The 19,949-nt window shown below is 44.1% G+C and overlaps 1 protein-coding gene across 4 annotated transcripts in view; it reads right to left on the bottom strand.

Annotated features, from left to right (window-relative positions):
• The window catches only part of PDZRN3 (PDZ domain containing ring finger 3), a 263,935-nt gene that overhangs the window by 162,993 nt on the left and 80,993 nt on the right, over positions 1–19,949 (bottom strand). The gene's annotated exons all lie outside the window — the stretch shown is intronic.

Raw genomic sequence — 19,949 nt, 5'->3', positions numbered from 1 at the left:
AAGCTCTCGTTCTTCCACACTTGTCACACGCTTTCTAGTTTTCTCCTTACTTCTTGTAGACAATACCTTTTGACACTGAAGAGTCTTTTTTTTCCTCCTACTTTTTAAAAAATTAATTTGTATAGGCATATAGGTGCTTTATAGTGGTGCGTTAGTTTCTACTATACAGCAAAGTGAATCAGTTATACGTACACATATACCCTTTCTTTTCTGGATTTCCTTCCCATTTAGGTCACCACAGAGCACTGAGTTGAGTTCCCTGTGTTATACAGCAGGTTCTCGTTAGTTACCTATTTTATACACAGTATCAGTAGTGTATATAAGTCCATCTCAATCTCCCAATTCATGCCATATCCCCTTTACCCACTTTGGTTGGCACCAAAGATTTCTTTGTCCCTCTGTGGCAGTGAGGATTAGCAAAGATAGAGGATTCCACGCCTATCCTTCCCCGAGTCTGTCAGCCTCCATCGGCAAGGATGAAATACTCGCAGCTGCCGAAGGGCAGCCCTGGGAAAACCAACCTTGCCTTGCCGAGTGTGGCCGGATCCACTGCTGCTCAGGATATGCACTGCCCCTGCCTGTGGGAGGATTCCACTTCCCTGTCCTGGGATGTCAGGCTCACCCAGGTCACTCACTCGGGACATGTGACTGGGAGGGATGTCCCTCTTCTGAGCTGAAGATGAAGGACCATCGCCTGGTTTCTGCCTTTCCTTTCTCCCTGGAGACCAGCAACAACCCAGGTGGGGTGGGGGTAGGGGGGTCACTCCTTCAGCCTGGGTCCTGGAAGGCGGACGACATGGCACAGAGCTGCTGCTGACCCCACAGGGATACATAACAGGAGCAAGACATAAACCACTGTTGTTGGAAATTGCTGAGATTTTCCAAAGGCGTTACCGGAGAAGAATTCAACCTGGTGCAGAATGATACACTGATCATAGTTTCATGGTAGTAACTACTTTCTCACAGTCCAATCCCTGATTAAGACATGTGAATAAGGACTCTGCCATGCCTTCACAGTCACCAAGGTTTCCGCTTTCTGCATGGAAGGGAGGCTCACCAGAGCATCAGAAATGCACATGCCCAGTAACAGCAAAGGCCAATGCTCTCCAATTACTCGGTGTCTGTGCCCCAACCCTACTCCCAAAGCTCAAAATGTGTTTGAAGTGAAAGCAAAAGCCCTGGAAAAAATAAAAACTGACACAAAAAGACAGAGCTTGCTTCCTCGGGAGAAATTATCTTGTGAAAGTTTCACCCGACAATTCACATGGGCAGATGGTTCTCTATCGGTCGATAATTAGATAATTGCATGCTTATAATCTGCATTTCCTCAACTGTCATCTGTTGTTTATGTACGGTGTAAGCCCCACACCTAATGTGCACCTTGAAGGTGATTATAGAATAGTATTTATGATGCACCCACATGCATGGGGCACAGCACAAACAAGAAAGGCAGACTCCAGCCCTGGAGTAACTTGGCTCAGGATTTAACTGTGGGGACAAGAGGAATTTACAGGGATACGAACGAGGGGGTTTCTCTATAATTATACATTATGTAACACCACTATAAAAGGAAAAACGATATGCTCTAGACAGACTCAAACACACACAATTTGATGAATGTGACTGAGAAATAAAAGCTAGAATTTTTTGGATGCTAATTCTGGGCTCCAAAATCACTGCAGATGGTGACTGCAGCAATGAAATTAAAAGACGCTTACTCTTTGGAAGGAAAGTTATGACCAACCTAGACAGCACATTTAAAAGCAGAGATTACTTTGCCAACAAATGTCCGCATAGTCAAGGCTATGGTTTTTCCAGTAGTCATGTATGAATGTGAGAGTTGGACTATAAAGAAAGCTGAGCACCAAAGAATTGATGTTTTTGAACTGTGGTGTTGGAGAAGACTCGAGAGTCTCTTGGACTGTGAGGAGATCCAACCAGTCCATCCTAAAGGAGATCAGTCCTGGGTGTTCATAGGAGGGACTCATGTTGAAGCTGAAACTCCAATACTTTGGCCACCTGATGCGAAGAGCTGACTCATTGGAAAAGACCCTGATGCTGGGAAGGATTGAGGGCAGGAGAAGGGGACAACAGAGGATGGCATCGACTCAATGGACATGGGTTTGGGTGGACTCCGGGAGTTGGTGATGGACAGAGAGGCCTGGCGTGCTGTGGTTCATGGGGTCACAAAGAGTCGGACACAACTGAGTGACTGAACTGAACTGAACTTCACTTTTAAAAAAATCCATGAAAGTGCTGTAATTTCTTTCTGCGTGTCATGGTAACCAAGACAAATGTCTATGGCATGCCAGGGTAAGCCATTTCTGACAGATCACTGCATTTACTATCTTTAATGCCTCACAGCCACCAAGTGTGCACCCCAGAGTTGTTTAAAGTTTCATTAAATCAGACTAAAAAAATCTCAAGATTCAGCGTTCCCAATCAAATTCTCCTGGAGTCCTTTCAGCTTGCCTGCCAGCAGGGTTGACCAGATGGAAGTGGAGAAGCCCCCACAACAGGACCCCGGGAGTGAACTCAGTGTTGGCCCAGCGCTGCTCTAACAACCCAGGCGTCACTTCTGCCCATGTGGACACCCCGAAGATGTGGCTCTGCTGGCCTGACAGATAACGTGTGTCATCTCCAGTCATCTGCCATGCCCACTGAGAAAACACTCAGACACATCTGAAACCTCTGCCCCTTTGCACAGATTTCCAGCTGCTTCTAATCCCGAGCACTGGGAACGTGTTTTAAGAGACAAAGGTTTCTTTAAGCCAATATCCATAATTAAGAGACTGGAGGGAGGGACTGCATCTAGAATGCCACACGTGTTCTTCAGCTGTCCCTGTCCTTAAATCCTCCATGGTGGCAGGTCTTTACACAAGGAAAACATGCTTCCCACACTCAGGAACTCCTGCATCCAAGACCAGAAAGGGGATGTGTCCAGAGGTAAATAGGGCTACATGACCCTACTTCTGCTGGGGGGAAGGGGTAAGGTTCTGACTGCTCCAGAAAACATCTTAGGCTTACAGAGAATTTCTCCCGTGTGATAAGTCACTTTCATTGCATATCATCCCAGGGCCCCTGGGAGGCCTCCCCCTGTTGGTGCTAAGACTGTAACCACCTCTGTGCCCCAGGTGCAATTACACCCCCTGGAGTCCTCAACTAGGAAGCAAGGGTCCAGGCTGCCAGGGCTCACTGACGCTGCCTCTTCTCTGGGCTCACGACTCTTTTCTCCCTCTCCTCCATTATACGCAGTCATGAAACAGACTTGTGGCTGACAGAACATGAGCAGAAGTCATGCACCTCATCTCTGAGCCTGACCCACAGTCCCTGCCCCTGCTGGGTCCTCACTTGCCTTCCAAGTAGAGAGATTCAGGAGTCCTAGAGAAGGTGGGGCTGCAAGATGGGAGAAGCTAGATCCCTGAACCGCTGCAAAGAACAGAGGGCCCAGCCCCTGTCAAATGGTATCTGACCCTCGATGTGAACACATAATAAGTATTTATTGTGTTGAGTCTCTAAAGTTTTGGCATCATCTGTTCCAATAAAGTTACCTACTCTACTACAGTGATAAATAAATCTGCTTTAATTGGCCAGATGGCTTAAGTCTATAAAGCTGAACTAATACCTGGACATGTGCTGATGCCTGGCACCAGTAAACCCTAGGTGATAGTCTCAACTCTCCAGCTTCTATTCTAGAGTGCTACAGAATCTGGACAGTACTAGTCCAAGGATGGCCAACAAGACCCAACTGTCACCTTCTGTAAAAAGATGACACAAGGCCTTTCTTTCACGCTTTCCTCGTGTATAGACCTGCCACCGTGGGGGGATTTAAACAAAGAGGGGCAGCTGAAGAACACATATGGCACTCCAGAGATGGAAACACCCCTTCTTCCAGTCCCTAAAGAATAGCTCTTGGTTTAAGGAAACTTGGTCTCTGAAGTTGTGTTCAACGTCGGTGTCTAATTCACTGTTCTAAAAGGGGCTTCTGGACCAAAACAACTTCCTGATCATCAGCCATCAAATCTCGAGGGGGCATGGTCATGGAATCCATAATACCTGCTGATAAGTGGAAATGCACAAACTGCGCTGTCCCAGGCCTGGGCCGTCACCTGAAGATCTAGAACTCGCAGAGAAGCGTCTCACTTTAATTCTCCACCTTCATGTAACACTTCAGGCTTCCAAGAGTCTTGCATCTGTCTCACGGTGGCCACAAAAGACATTCTCTAATTGCTGCTGACCGAAAAGCAGAGGCTTTTAATTTCCTCGCATAGAATATGCACGTCTTACACACACTCCTAGCACAGTGCGGTGTGTCTCCTCCTCTGTAAGCACAGAGCTTCATCTCACTGGCAAAGAAGAGCTTTTTCAAATCACAATACACCTCCTCAGAAAGGCAATCTCGCTTTCTGAAGGTCTTCAAAATGAGCTTAGCCAGAACTCCAGGGACTCCAATTACACCTATGTACCTGATGTACTTTTATGGGACACATAATTCAAAAATTGCAGTCTGCCTTTTATGCTGTGTACTATGCCTTTTAAAAATGTACTTATGACGTCGAGCCCTTTCTTTTGTGGTTTCTTGATGCTACCACTCACCCTGAGTAGTTTCAGTCTTCCCCTTATGTGAGGCAATGCAGTTATTCTTCAGCAACATAAAGCTCTTAAGGGTTTTGCAAGCCTTGTTTTGCATCCATTCTTCTCCTGCATGCATGGAACATCTGATTTTTCATCTGGTTTTAATCTCATACAACGATGTAGGTAAAGGCAAACTGCAAGACCTGGTAATTAAGCCCTCATGGCCACCCAGCAGATGCACGGGACATGTTTGCTAACCATTCTCTGAAGGGCTCACCATGTTTCTTACAGTCTCTAGAAAGTTCCTTAATCTTGTTGCTTCCGCAAAGACCCACAATGGCCAAACGGCTTTCTTGTAACAAAGTCTATTCCCAAAGAAATGCTGTGTTTATAAAATTTCTCCATATTTTGACAACAATGGTATACAGCTTCCCCACCGTTCCCCCGTCCCCATGGGAACACCACTATTCCCTTAAATCTGCTTCGTCCCCTCAAGGCTGACAAGGAACTTGGGTTTGTCTAAGGGTCACTGACTTTATCATATTTACTAAAATAAAACAAAAAGCGATTATTCCTCAGAGGAGGCATTCCTCTCACATTTGGGTTCTTAAAAAGGTTTTTATGTTACAAGTCACTCTCTGGATTATTAAGTTTTGGGCCACAAAACAATGTATCCTCAGGGAAGATACCTTAGCTTGAAATGTTTTCTGTCAAAGAAACTTTGGCATGTCTGTAGGGTCACTGGAGTGAAGTGAAAGTGAAAGTTACTCAGTCTTCTCCGACTCTTTGTAACCCCATGAACTATACAGTCATGGAATTCTCCAGGCCAGAATACTAGAGTGGGCAGCCTTTCCCGTCTCCAGGGGATCTTCCCAACCCAGGGATCAAACCCAGGTCTCCCACATTGCAAGGGGATTCTTTACCAGCTGAGACACAAGGAAGCCCAAGAATACTGGAGTGGGTAGCCTATCTCTTCTCCAGGGGGTCTTCCCGACCCAGGAATTGAACCGGGGTCTCTTGCACCTGCAGGCAGATTCTTTACCAACTGAGCTATCAGGGAAGTCCAGAGTCACCGGAGGGAATCAGTCAACAATGAGGTTGTGGTGGGTTAAAAATGGCCACGCATTCCCTGCTGCTCCTCCCTCCAAGAGATGGATCTACTTCCTCACTTCACATCTGCGCTGGCCTTTGGACTAATTCTGGCCAATCGCCTGCAGGGAAAACGACACTTGAGACTCCTCAGTGAGGTCTCAAGGACTTCTTGACTTCTCCCCTCCCCTCCTGATGCTCCAAGGCAAACGTACCAGGAGCCCACTTCAGCCTCACGGAACGGAAAAGCCTACAGGACAGAGGAGCCCAGTCAATGCCCAGCACTAACAGCTGAGCTCATGGGTGGGACCAGCTTAGACATCAGACCCAGCTGTCACCTAAGTGAACCCAAGGGAGACCAGCGGAAGAAGAGTCCACTTAAAGAACCATGAAGGATTATAAACCACTGTTTCAACATCAAACTTGGAGATGGTTTGATACACTGAAACTGAAGGAAAACAACTGATAGAGACATAGTCTCTATTCCTTGTGGCTGTATCTGTATAATTCCAAGTGTCAGACAACACTGGAGAGAAGTTTTTTAAAGATTAATTTGAAAACGATCAATAAGAGGTTAATAGTAAAGAGCACAAACACTTTTACAGGATAAATGGGAAAATATGTTGAAAGGCTACAGAGAATTTATGGCTCAGATGAAACGTCCTGTGACGTATGTAACACAAGAAGTGCTGTGTCTCTAATAAAAGTGAGGATGGTGTGCACTAAAAAACTGCTGGATGAAAAAAAAAAAAACAAAAAACCTGTGAAACAGGACAGTAAAAAGGCAGTATTTCTAATTTAGCGCATTATTTTGTATGTGATTTACCTCATATTCTAAATATGTAGAGCAGAAAAGGTTAGACTACTAGTTCTTTACCTGCATCTATAAAAGTTTACATATTGATGATGACCCCTTTCAAAACAAAACAGGTTTTTGAATTTTCTCATTGGGGAAATGAGAGAATCAGCCTAGAATTGGGCATATATGGTATTTTATAACACGATAATAAAGTATAATAAATGACTGGAGACTACAATTTGGCAAATGTTACTTTAAGAAGGTACAAAAGCTATATTTATTTTCTGTAAACAACTGCTGTTAATTACATTGCTGAGATGCCTGTGTAACCAATTCTTAAAATAGAATTTAACCATTACAAGTGATAAAGGAAATGAAGTAATTTATTCTAATGTACACTAAAACTTCTTGAGAAGCAAAAAGATTCTGGGAACTTGTGGGCAGTTTTTAATTCCATTTATGGAGGTTAAAAAGGAATGTGAGCTGAGTTTTAGCAAAAAAAAAAAAAATGTTGCTTAACCTCATGAATATTTGTTCTAAATGGCTTTTGAGTCATCTAAATATGACTCACCTGTGGCATACACAGATTTTTAAAACCCTACTAAGAGACTGTACTTTAAAAATATTTTTCTTCTATCAAAGGCACATATGTTCACTGCAGAAGAACAAGATACAACGCCTCATCATCTTGCCATTCCAAATTGGCAAATTAACTAACATTCACTGCAAGTCCGACAGTGGGCTAATTCTTCACATATATTAGTTCATTTAATCCATCTAAGCCTCTGAATTATGTACCAGAATTATCCCCATTTTACACATAAGGAAACTGAGGTAGAGAGAGATATTAAGTGAGTTGAGTCTCATGGTCCAATAGCCAGTAAAAGAAAAATCTGGGTGCCCAGGCTTATGTCTCAGAGTCTGAATAACTACATATGCTGCTGCCATGGGGTTGTCAATATCCTTTCAGTCTTTTTTCTACATTATTTCTACTATGCATACACACTGGACTTACACTGATATTTCTGTTGTTGTTAGGACACCTAATAACCATCAGGCAGAGTCTCACCTTTGTCACACAGTCTTTCCAGCTGTCCCCAAATCCTCCAAAGTGGCTAAATTAGCTATTTCAAATGTTGTGTTTAGTACAAACAATGTGTTCCATAGGTTACTGAGTGCAAGGACCGGATCTTATTTTAAACTCATCTCCCAACTCTCAGACACCGAGTGACAGTTTGTAAATGCTGGGAACCTTTGGGAGTCTGACATATTTCCAGGAGAGAGGTACCTGAGACGAGGAGGATTAGAGTAACTGCTTTTCAAAAATGCTTTGGAACTATTCTGAACCCTAAGCTACTGATGGGAGAGGTGGCATCAGAAACTAATGTTGTAGGGAAAACAAATAGAAGATAAGAATAGCCTGCAGTTTCTTTGGAGTGGAAACTATCAACAATGGAGTCAGTATTGGACCAGGTGTCCAAAGCTTTATAAATGACCAAATGCCCACTTTGATAGCATGATTGAATAATTATGGACAGAGAGATGCAAAGCAAAAGAGAAATCAGCAAGATACTGTACAGGTCTCTCTGGATGAGCAGACAGGACAGGGTGTGTAGTATCTGGACAGGAACATGCTGGTGTATTTATGTTGCTATGAGCACAAACCCAGCCTTCTTATCATCACACTGCCAGTCCCTGTCCAACCACACCATATCTTCAGCAACCAATTCTTTTCCCCAGCAGATTTATAAGTTAAACATAAAGGAATCTTTCATTAGATCAAGGCACAATAAAGGGAATTCTATGACCTCCCTGCCAATGATCACTGCATGAAAACACACTGACTTCATACAGTTAAGTGGAATGTCATCAAAATTGATGCTTCACACTCCCCAAGCACTCACGTGACTTTTAAAACAAAACTGAAGTTGACCAGGGAAAATTATGCCTTCCTGCTATGAGCACCACAAGTGTCTGGCATTTTAGGCCACACTGAATTTTATTCTAAGAATCGTATTTCACCTGTATAAATGCAAATATTCCCAGTTCATATTCATGGACAGCTTCAAGAAGGCAAAGACGCCATCCAGAAAGAATCCCCAAGGGCTCAGGGAAGCTGCTTTCTACTTCCAGGCGTCTCTAGCAGTGGTGTGCCAGGACAAAGAGCATCCAGAGCTGAGAGGGGGCCAGGCATCCAACTGCAGCAGGCAGGCACACCCAAAGCCCTGCCCACCCCTGGGAGTCCAGGACCCAGTTCAGCATCTCCCAGGAGTCCTCCTTAGAACCAGGAGGGCAACTGCTGCAGTGAGAGAGGGGAGCACAGAGAAGGGAGGGAATTCTTTCTTACACAAACCAGGCAAAATTGAATCTGGCGTTGAAAACAAAAACGGCCGCTCATCCAGCCTTCAAATTTATTCTTGCAAGTTTATAAATGTTACTGGGTTCTGTGTGTGTGTGTGTGTGCGTGTGTGTGTGTTCAGTCTGAACCAAAACTTAAAAGGGTAGACATTCCTGATAGATAAAAGATTCAGTCTTTGCTTCAGTTCTTTTGCTTCTTCCACAGTTATTTCCAGGAAAAGCTCTCAAAGCAGCTGGCACTGACAGATGCTACAAAGCGTATTTCATAAAAGCACACCAACTATTTAACTTAGAAACGAAGCTCACTGTAGGGAAGAGGCTCAGGTCAGTCCTTGGGGCTGTAACACAGGATATCTGATACCTTCACATGCAAAACAGATTCTTCCAGACCAACCAGCACACAGAAAAGAAAGAGCACTTCTCTGCCTAACTCAGATTCAATACTCCTACTTGTTGTCATTAAAATAAATACATGTTCATTATTAAAAAAATTAAAGAATTAAACATGTATAATGAACTAGTTCAAGTTTCCTATGCTTGCCCAATGTGACCTCCAACCATAATAAAACCATGCTTTTCCAAACCGTAGTTCTATATACAAGCTACCACTATGTGTTATTATTTAACACAGATGAGGTCACATGACACATTATGTTTTAAAACTTCTTTTACTTCATCTGAAACTGTTATGCATATTTGAATTGTAAAGAAAATTATACAGAAAAACTCTCAAAGACACTGCTCCTTCATCAAGCCAGAATACTCCATTTTCTGACTTTTTACCACTGACCACCTTGAAGCTGCACTATCTGGACTTTTTTCCTGAAACAACCAAGTCAAAGAGATGCCTTGGTATTTAGAAAAAGTGTAAGAAAAAAATGCTGCATCATCAGGCAGTTGGTTTGAAAAGGAAGGAACTGTGTGTGGGAGTTATTGTTAATCGCATTTTCTGGAGAGTTTATTATGAGCTGGCATCAACCTGTGGTCCGTTTTCTCACAGATTTCAGAATATGCATGAGATGTGATATGAAAACTGAACCCGATTCTGTACCTTTTCATCAAGATCTCCACAGCCATTTTCCCTACTTCAAGTACTTACACGCATGCACGCACACACACACACACACACACAACACAACAATAACAAAACAACAGACACAATTTGCAAGGGAAACAAAAGTAAAGAAAAAACATCCACTTAGATTATTCTGCTCGTTTCCTACCATGCCTCACTATATGACTTGTTTAATCCAAGAATAAAGCCAAATGCTAACTTTTACTGAGCCCAACTAGAACCTGTGTCTTATGACAGGGTGTAGGTGGGGACAGGTAAGCTGGAGGGCAACCCCCAAAACCCCACACAGAGATGAGGGTCCTGACACACATTATCTTAATCTATTATGCTTTATCTCCTGTGCCATCAGAACCCCTTTCATTAGCAGCATAAGAGGTGGTGAGAAGTGCACCTTATTTCTCAGTTAGGTCATAATCTAGGAATCAGAGAGTCTAAGAAACCCTCTGGAGAAGGGCAAATCGCACCGAAAACTCTTGTCAGCTACCGCTGCAAAGGTTATGAATACCAAGTTTTAATACAACATTGTATCACTTCAGATACTACAGAAAAAAAAAAATGAATAAAAGGTTAGACTGCTCAGAAATGCCTGAGTGCCTGGGACATAGACAGCAATTTTCCTCCCATTTATTAAGCACTTACTACATGCCAAGTACAAAGAGGAAGGAAAGGCAGCAGACCAGGCCAGAAGGAAGTGCCAAGAGTCACCCATTCTGACCAACAGTGAAAAGACAATCCACATGGCTTCCCCTAGCGGTTCTAGTCCCTGAGACATTCTCAGCTAGAAACTACTCAAACATGCAAAACATCCTGAACATTAAACATCTAGGTGACAGCAACATTTTGATAAACATGCTTTTTCCTTAAAAAAATACCATTAGATTTACCATTAGATTCTGGTATTCTAGTATGGGCATTTTGCCATGGGCAATGACAGAGTTTGTTTGTTTTTTTTTTTACACATTATAGTGCAAGAACTGAGGGGAGTTAGCTATGGGGTGGGCAGGGAGGAAAGCCACTACTTTTTAAAAGTATAGATTAAAATGTATATTTAAACAAAAGACAAAAGAACAGGGATTTATTCACCTTACTTAACATAACTGATACAAGAAATAACACATTTTAAATGCTAATTTTCATACAATGTTCAAAACAATTCAATCTGCCGATAGTGAATTCAAATTCACCTATGGCAAGGCCTGAGGTGCAACTGCCACTAAGGTATTCTGCACACAATTCAGGCTAATACAACTAAGGAATAACAGAAATCAGCTGGCATTGACCATTCTGAATCAAATTCAGTCAATGTTATGTTCAGGAGGCTAGTTCAAAGAAAGCCAAGACTACCATGGGCCTGGGAAGAGTGGTAACTCTCCACTGCTATTCCAACTGGAAATTAATGAGTTGGTAGGTTACAAGTTCTGACTCTTGACCATGACTTGCTTGATGAGAATGAAGTGTGCCCTTTTGGTTCAGGGAAAAGTCACTGCTTTTTTTTTTTTTTTTACATTGGAGTATAGTTGATTATATCTTATACTAAGATCACAGCATCTGGTCCCATCACTTCACAGCAAATACAAGGGGAAAAAGTCAAAACAGTGACAGATTTAATTTTCTTGGCCTCCAAAATCACTGTGGATGGTGACTGCAGCCATGAAATTAAGACACTTTTGCTCCTTGGAAGGAAAGCAATGACAAACCTAGACAGCTTATTAAAAACCAGAGACATCACCTTGCCGACAAAAGTCTGTATAGTCAAAGCTATGTATGGCTTTTCCAGTTGTCACATATGGATGTGAGAGCTGGACCATAAAGAAGGCTGAACACCAAAGAATTGATGCTTTCGAATTGTGATACTGGAGAAGACTCTTGAGAGTCTCTTGGACTGCAAGGAGATCTAACCAGTCAATCCTAAAGGAAATCAACCCTGAATATTCATTGGAAGGACTGATGCTGAAGCTCCAATACTTTGGCAATGTGATGTGAAGAGTTGACTCACTGGAAAAGATCCTGATGTTAAGAAAGACTGAAGGCAAAAGGGGAAGGGGGTAGCAGAAGATAAGATGGTTGGATAGCATCACTGACTCAATGGATATTAATTTGAGCAAACTCTGGGAGATGGTAGAAGACAGAGGCGGCTGGCGTGCTGCAGTCCATGGGGTCAAAAAGAGTTGGACATGACTTCACAACTCTGTTCCCTATGATGTAAATGTCCTCAGGGTGGATTGTTGGAAGCTTGTTTCTTCATAAACTCCTTATAGAGTTATGCCCATTGAGATGATCATTACTGAGACTGGTACTTTGTATGTGATCAATAAATGGGATCGATAATTGCTCATCAACCTATCTAATTCCCTGAGTTGGAGTGTGCGTGTGTCTACTGGTTTCTGATTTTATGTGTGGCTGAAGGCCTGGCTGTAGCCCTGTCTGGGCACCACTTCAGGGTTAGTGAAGCTTTCCAGTAGTCATGTGTGGATGTGACAGTTGGAATATAAAAAAGGCTGAGAGTCGAAGAATTGATGCTTTTGAACTATGGTGTTGGAGAAGACTCTTGAGAGGCCATTGTACAGCAAGGAGATCCAACCAGTTCATCTTAAAGGAAATCAGTCCTGAATATTCATTGAAAGGACTTATGCTGAAGGTGAAACTTCAATATTCTGGCCACCTGATGCAAAGAACTGACTCATTTGAAAAGACCCTGATGCTGGGAAAGATTGAAGGTGGGAGGAGAAGGGGATGGCAGAGGATGAGATGGCTGGATGGCATCGCCGACTCAATGGACATGAGATTGAGTAAACTCTGGGAGTTGGTGATGGACAGGGAGGCCTGGCGAGCTACAGTTGCAAAGAGTCGGACACGACTGAGCAACTGAACTGAACTGAACAACAACATATTGCAGAGAAGAAGCCAATTCTGACTCCATGTTGAAATTGTTTCTGTGACTTGGTGTTCATTGCTTTTGTTAATATAATTACGCAGAATGGCCCGCCTCAGAGAATCCTGTCCCTCCACCTGACTGACTGTAAACTAAAGTGCCTTTGTTCAGAACTCTGTCCACCTGTAGATGGCAGGAAGGAAGAAATTAACACAGTCCCTGCCCGAGGCTTGCCATTCTAGGAGATGTTTGCAAGATTAATGGCCTTTTTACTTTGCTTCCTCACCTCCCCTCATATCTGATCTATAAAAGAACCTGGCATCCAGGCCCCAGTAAGATGGTTACTTTGAGGTGCTAGTCTGCCATCTTCTCGATCAGCTGGCTTTCCGAATAAGGTCGTATTCCTTGCCTCCACACCTCGTCTCTGTGATTCACTGGCCTGTCGCGTGGCAAGCAGAGTGAGCTTGGACTCAGTAAAAACATAGTTGATTAACAATGCTGTGATAGCTTCAGGTGTACACAAAGTGATTCAATTACATACACACACACACACACACACGTCCATCTTTCAAATTCCTTTCCCATGTAGGTTGCTACATAATATTGAACAGAGTTGCCTGTGCTATACGGTAGGTCCTTGCTAGTTGTGCATTTCCAACACAGCAGTGTGTGCACGTCCATCCCAAACTCCCTAAATCACCCCCTCCCCCACCAACTATAAGCTGGTTCTGTAAGTCTGAGCATCTATTTCTGTTTTGTAAATAGGTTCATCTGTGTCATTTCTTTTAAGATTCTGCATATACGTGATATCTTAAACTTTCTGAACAGAACCGAAGGTCCAGGCTCACCCCCTAGCTCTGGGATGTAATCTCCACCCACAAGCAGGGAGAGGAGTTCCCCTTGCCTAGAACAGGACTACACACAGGGACTTCATATCTGATGCATACCTGAGCTAATCAGTGAATGAATCACTCTTGGGGTCAACTACTATTTCTCTACCTGGAATGACAGTACTAAGAGACCTGAGGGGATTAACAGATTGTGTGTATAGGGTTTGTTTACCTGTAAACCTAAGGCAGCATATTTTTCTGGAAAGGACCAGCAAGAAGCAGCACAGAATGAAGAAAACCTCAACCATGCTCACGTGGGCCTCACTGTCAAGCAAATTTCAAGCCATCTGAAGGTCCTTCGGCAATGCACTGACAGCTATCTGTCCTTGGATCATAGACGCACCAACTTATTCACTTTGAGAAAGAACTAACCAAATACACCCAGCACACTCCTGCCACACCCTTTCACCAGGAAGGAAACGGCTTCAACACAAGCATCTTTGGTAAAGGTTCTCCTTGCTGTGGGATTTCAGGTGAAGCTCAGATTGCAAGGTCTCACAAACTGGGACTCAGACTCTTTTCCAACTTGCCTAAAACATTTTACAATTGCTGTTTTTAAAAGAATTCTGCTGAGAATGGGTCCCCCACTTACATACATACAAAATGTATACATAATATTTAACTGTCTTCATGTTGAAACTAAGCACAGACTTTATCAAATTCTTCTGCAGCTAAAAAGCCTTGGAGTCCATGCAGTTGAGGAATGAGTGGATAGTTGTTAATACAACAGACGCACCCACATGAAGAAATAAAACACACTGTGGAAAGAGCCCGAGTTCTGCAGCTGGGAAGTGGGGTAAGAATGTTCAGGCCCAGCTCTGCTCTGCACTCCCTGCCTCCCTACACACCCAGGTTTTTGCCCCTAAAAGGCCCAGCGCCATCCTGACAGAGTAGGGGAAACAAGCTGGGATGTGCAAAGACAAGGGCAGAATCCCTTTCATTGCACTCTTGACAACAGCCCAAGCGAGGAATCCTTGCAAGCTCTTCAACAGTTCTCCACTAATTCATCATCCTTGGGATAGAGGAGGAAAATCCACACACCCCTGCCAACCTATCCCTAACTCAGTTCTGGAAAAAACTTGATTCATTTCATGTCTGAGGTTGACAGTAAAAGCTTTGGAGTCTTAGTGGCAGCAGGCAGTCTTTTCCCTTTAAGCTTATAAGCCTTCCTTGAAGAAAAACGAAACACTCCAAAATGTCATAAAAGGATGGCCATGCTGCCCTGAAGCCTGGTTTGAGAGTTGTGGGTGTTTCAGCCACCATCCCAGCAAAAAGACAGAAAGTCAACTGCTTGGTAAGAATCTGTGGGTGGGAAAGGCTGAGAGTGAGACCCTGGGGACCAGTGAGTGGACAGAGGTGGGGAACGGCTGTACAAGTCCACTCACTGCCCTGGTCCAGGCAGCAGCCATCTGCGCCTCTGTCTGCTCTCACCCCCTGGGCCAGAGGGAAGAGACTTGGCTGCAAAACAAGTGTGTGGAGGCAGGCAGCTGCCTTAAGAGAAGCAGATGGGGAGACTGAACTCACTGCCGTGTGGGGTGTGGTCTAAGTGGCATGAGGGCCGCCTCCCTGGCACCCTGAAAAGGGGGAAGAGGGTCTTCTCTGTTGTTGCTGGAGTTGTGAGTCCACTTAGGTCTAGTGGCTCAGCCCAGGGACAGAGTCAACCCTGAAGCTTGATTTTATTTATTCTTGGCAAGTCCCAACTTCCTGTTTCTAAGGGGATGGAGGGCTTGGGGGACGGGGGGAGTTAAAAGTCTCATAAAAAGGCTCCAAATGCTTCTTGGATACCAAAGAGCTCTTACAAAACTACATTTTGATGAGCTACGTGTAAATGAATCAGAAACATATGGATTTCATTTCCTTCGTAATACACAGGGGTTTAGGAACGAAGAGGTGGGGGAGGACTTGGCAAGAGGAGTCTAGGCTCTGGCAAAAATGTTAAAGGGTGGTAGGGGGCGGGGGAGCTTCAGACATTTGCTAAACTGAAATTAAGATGAAGATGACCAACCCACCCACCCCTTCCTCTGTGGGCCTTCGGGAGCCATCGACCAAGCTCAGATGCTAATGAGACGGATACCCCAGAGTGATGAGCACTGGGGTCTGGGGCTTTCTCTAATGAGGCTGGGCCCCTTGGAAGTGCTCTGGAACCAGCTGAAAATATGGGCTATTTTGGGACTGCTGGGAATCAGGATGCAGAGGAGAGAAAGGCTTTACGTGTGTAGGATTCCACTAAAGGGAATGGAGGCAGCATTTTCTGTAAGAGGAGTCTTACCAGGGAACCATAGCAAAGAAGGAATCCTATGTTTGAAACCTCACCAACTGGAGGCTCTTGGAAGTACATATCTTGGAGACTTGACTATCTCACTAGGAACTTGGTCCCCTTAAATCTCCAGGATGTAGGTGGGAGACGGATGCAGGCATCCACGCTATGTAGAGCGGTGCTTTCCACTTCGAACTTTCACACATGCGTTTTATTAAGCTAATGAATTATGAGGGGGTAATAAAGAAGTGAGGAATAAATGAGGTTTCTAGAGTGAGGGTCAATCACTCAACACCTGTTTTGGCTAAAAATTAAATGGACTGCTTTAATTTTTGCCTGTCAGAAAGCTAGTGGCAAGTGGAGAACGGCAATTCTTGCCAAAGAAGAAAGTAACAAATAAGACAAAATGCAGGGACAGACGCAGGTGAAAGAAGATCTACAGAGAAACGGCAAACAGACAGCACGAGACAGTCTCAAGAATGGATGAGAAAGAACGTTCAAATAGCCGGAAAAGAGAGAAAATGGTACAAAGGATGGCACCTGCCCCAACCCCAGGGCCCATCAGGCACAGAGCTGGCTGGGTCCAGGGGGACATCAAACATCCCCAGAAACATTTTCTTTTGATATGTCACATGCTTGGTGGCTTATCTCTTCTCGCCTCTGAACACAAGTACAATCACTTTCTGTTGATAATCAAGTTCAGCTTAATTACACAGAGGTTGCACTTGAACATTTCCTTCCTTAAGGCTGAAGTGATGCCATTATTTTTCATGTAACTGAAGAATAAGGGGCGCTCTGTTCGCCCAGTCCAGGAGTCGCTAAGGCCACAATGGTGAATAGCCATGGCTGTGCACAACTTCAATTTTCATGATTACTATTAATTAAGGGTCTGTCAAAGGGATAGAATGGGCTCTTTTCTTCTCTATCAGTCAGCATAGACACTCTAACCGAGAGAAGTTGCACGGCAGGAAGGGTGAGTCAGGCTGCACTGTTGCTTGGGTTCAAAGCCCAATCCCACAAGCCCAAGATGGACACGGTATAGCTGTTTCCACAAGTTTGCTCTTCCATAATGGCTGTGTGTGTGCTAAGTCGCTTCAGTCATATTCAGCTCTTTGTGACCTCATAGACTGTAGCCTGCCAGGCTCCTCTGCCCATGGGATTCTCTTGGCAAGAATACTGGAGTGGGTTGCCATTCCCTCCTCCGGGGGATCTTCCTGACTCAGGGATGGAATCCGTGTCTCTTCTGTCTCCTGCATTGACAGATGGGTTCTTTAGCACTAGTGCCACCTGGGAAGCCCGAGCCATAAAGGTTGGGTGAAGATAGGTGGACAGCGAATGTACTCCAGGAACATGGCAGAGCTGGCATCCTAGAAGACCAAACATCTCATCATGGGTTTTTCACTTAAAGATGGGGGAGGTTTTTCAAAAAGCAAACAGGACAAGTCCCAAGAATTGGATAAAGAGAAATTTACAATATCCAATTAAATAAGAAGTATACACATCTAGCCAGAGACCGCACATACTGCACCTAAAATGTCCTGTTTTGTGGGCCAAGCACCATGCTTTGTATTCATCTTTGCACTTCTATGCCACATATCATGCTGTCCAGAACAGTAAATGTTCTGAAATGTTGCCATTTCATCTTTTCCCAAACTACACATCTCAGTAAAGCTGAACAATCTGTGGGTAACTTTATTAGCCTATTAGCCTGAGCAATGATTCTACAGACCCTTGCAACACTGTCTATTTAAAAAACAAAACAAAACTTCTAATCTGCCTTGAATCTAGTTCCTTTCAGATCCTGGGTCTCCAGTTGCCTGTCAGTGAGGATACTGGCTTAAAGAAAAAAAAAAAAAAAAAAAAATGGCCCATTTTTTGGGGGGGGGCATCATTTCTTTGAAAAAAAAAAAAACAACAAAACAAAACAGAATCTTATATGGCTATCGGAAAGAGTCCGCTCAGCCAGAGGTTCTCAAAGTGGGTTCCCAGAACCAGCAGCATCAGCACAGCCTGGTCTTAAAAATGACGAATCTCGGACCCCACTCCAGACCTACTGCACTAGCAATTCTGGAGTTGCAGCCTGGAGGTCTGTATTTTCACAAGCCTGTCAGGGGATTCCGCGGCACACTCAAGTTTTTGAGAATCACTCCGCAAGAGCACTGGTTCTCAACCCTGCCTGTGTGTTATTAACGCCTGGAGAGCTTTTAAAACTACCAATACCTGATCCCACTCCAGATCAATTAAACCAGAAGTCTCTGAAGGGGGGCCCTTGGCTGCAGTCTTCACTGAAAATTTCCCCAGTTGATTTAGCGTACAGTCCAAATAAAAAGCCACTATTGCCGGTGAGCAGACCTGCTCTGTTCAAGGTAAATCTCACCACAAGAGACATTTTAGTGACCCCCAAAGCAACTTAATTATTGTGGAATGAGTATTGCCTTCTAAAAATAAAGCGATATTTATGTACTACAACTTTGACCCAAAAAGGGCTTTCTCTATTATAAAGTTCGGGTATTCGAAAGAAAGGCAAGTGCCAGCAATCAGGGCAAGGAAAGGATGCCTGAACGAATGGTCAAGAAAATAATAACATTAGCCTCTGGGTCTGCTTCAGAAATCAGGAGATTCCCTGAGACAAGGGTCATGTGGACAGCGATGCTCCAAACTGTCCCTTGCCCTGCAGAAGCAGAATGTTCCAGAATGTTCTTTTCAGTGTTTATAATGAGGGTACCAGCAAGAAAACCAGCTGAGGCTCAATAACAAAGAGTTCTGGATGCTCTCAGGCAGCTGTGGTTTATCTTTCTGCATCTGCCATCATCCCAGTTGATGTTTACAATAATCAACGGTGAAGTCATGCCCTGCAGTTCAAGTGAAAGGAGATGACATGGAGATGGAAGCCACTCCATGCCATCCTTTGGAGGCATCATTGCACGTGCAGGGTTTCCACCAGCTGCCCTTTCAGAAGCGACTGGTTCAGCCTCTGAGCCTCAGACAGCTGACTGAGAGCAGACGGGCCTCCAACCGCATCTCCTGACAGCTGACAGGTGCTCGTGTGTGGCTTCTGAAACATGACCCATGCCCATCACAATGCAGGAAAGCAGCGCACTGGTCTGCTTTGGCTTCCTCACGTGTCAACTGCGATGTTCACATCACTTTACACTCCTTTTAAGAGACATCACATGTACACCCATGGCTGATTCATGTCAATGTATGCAAAAACCACAACATTGTAATTAATTAGCCTCCAATTAAAATAAATAAATAAATTTTAAAAAGAGAGAGACATCATGCTTGGGAAGCCCCACTCTACAGGGTAAAGTTTTTGTCTTCAAATTCTTCAGAAATAGGTTCAAGCGTGTACTTGTGCATAGCAGCTCCTTTCCCTTGTTCCCCAATAGTTCTCTTTACTGAGGCCCCCTAGTTCCAGATTGAATATCCAACTCCAGTAAACATACTCTTTGTTCACGGGCTGCAGATTGTAAACTTGGCCACTCTACACTCTTCAGTTTAGGTTCCAGGATAGTTCATGCTCATCTCAACGTGACCGTTCACAAGAGCAACAGTGAAGCCCTGTACTTGGAACACAGATTCTGAAGACAGACCAACAGGGCCCCACAGTGGCTGCTCCAGTTGCAGGCTGTGGAACCTCAGTAAACGTTATTTTGACTTGAAGCGTCAGTTTCTGCCTCTGTAAATGGTGGTGGTAGTTTAGTTGCTCACTCTTATCTGACTCTTGGCGATCCCATGGACTATAGCCTACCAGGCTCCTCTGTCCATGGGATTCTCCAGGCATGAATACTGGAGTGGGTTGCCATTTCCTTCTCCAGGGGATCTTCCTGGCCCAGGGATCGAACCCACGTCTCCTGAGTCTCCTGCACTGCAGGCAGATTCTTTACCGCTGAGCCACCAGGGAAGCTCCCCATCTGTAAATGGGGATAATAATATTACCCACTGGTAGGTTACTGTATGGAATAAAGGAATCTGTATTTTCTATCTGATTCTTCATCTAGGAAAACACCTTTCTTAATTCCAAAAATAGT

This window comes from Giraffa tippelskirchi, chromosome 9, assembly GCF_054371585.1.
Source record: "Giraffa tippelskirchi isolate mGirTip1 chromosome 9, T2T-mGirTip1v1.2.pri, whole genome shotgun sequence".
Lineage (NCBI taxonomy): Eukaryota > Metazoa > Chordata > Mammalia > Artiodactyla > Giraffidae > Giraffa > Giraffa tippelskirchi.
The sequence above is the reverse complement of the archived record's forward strand: the minus strand, read 5'-3'. Positions and strand labels throughout refer to the sequence as shown.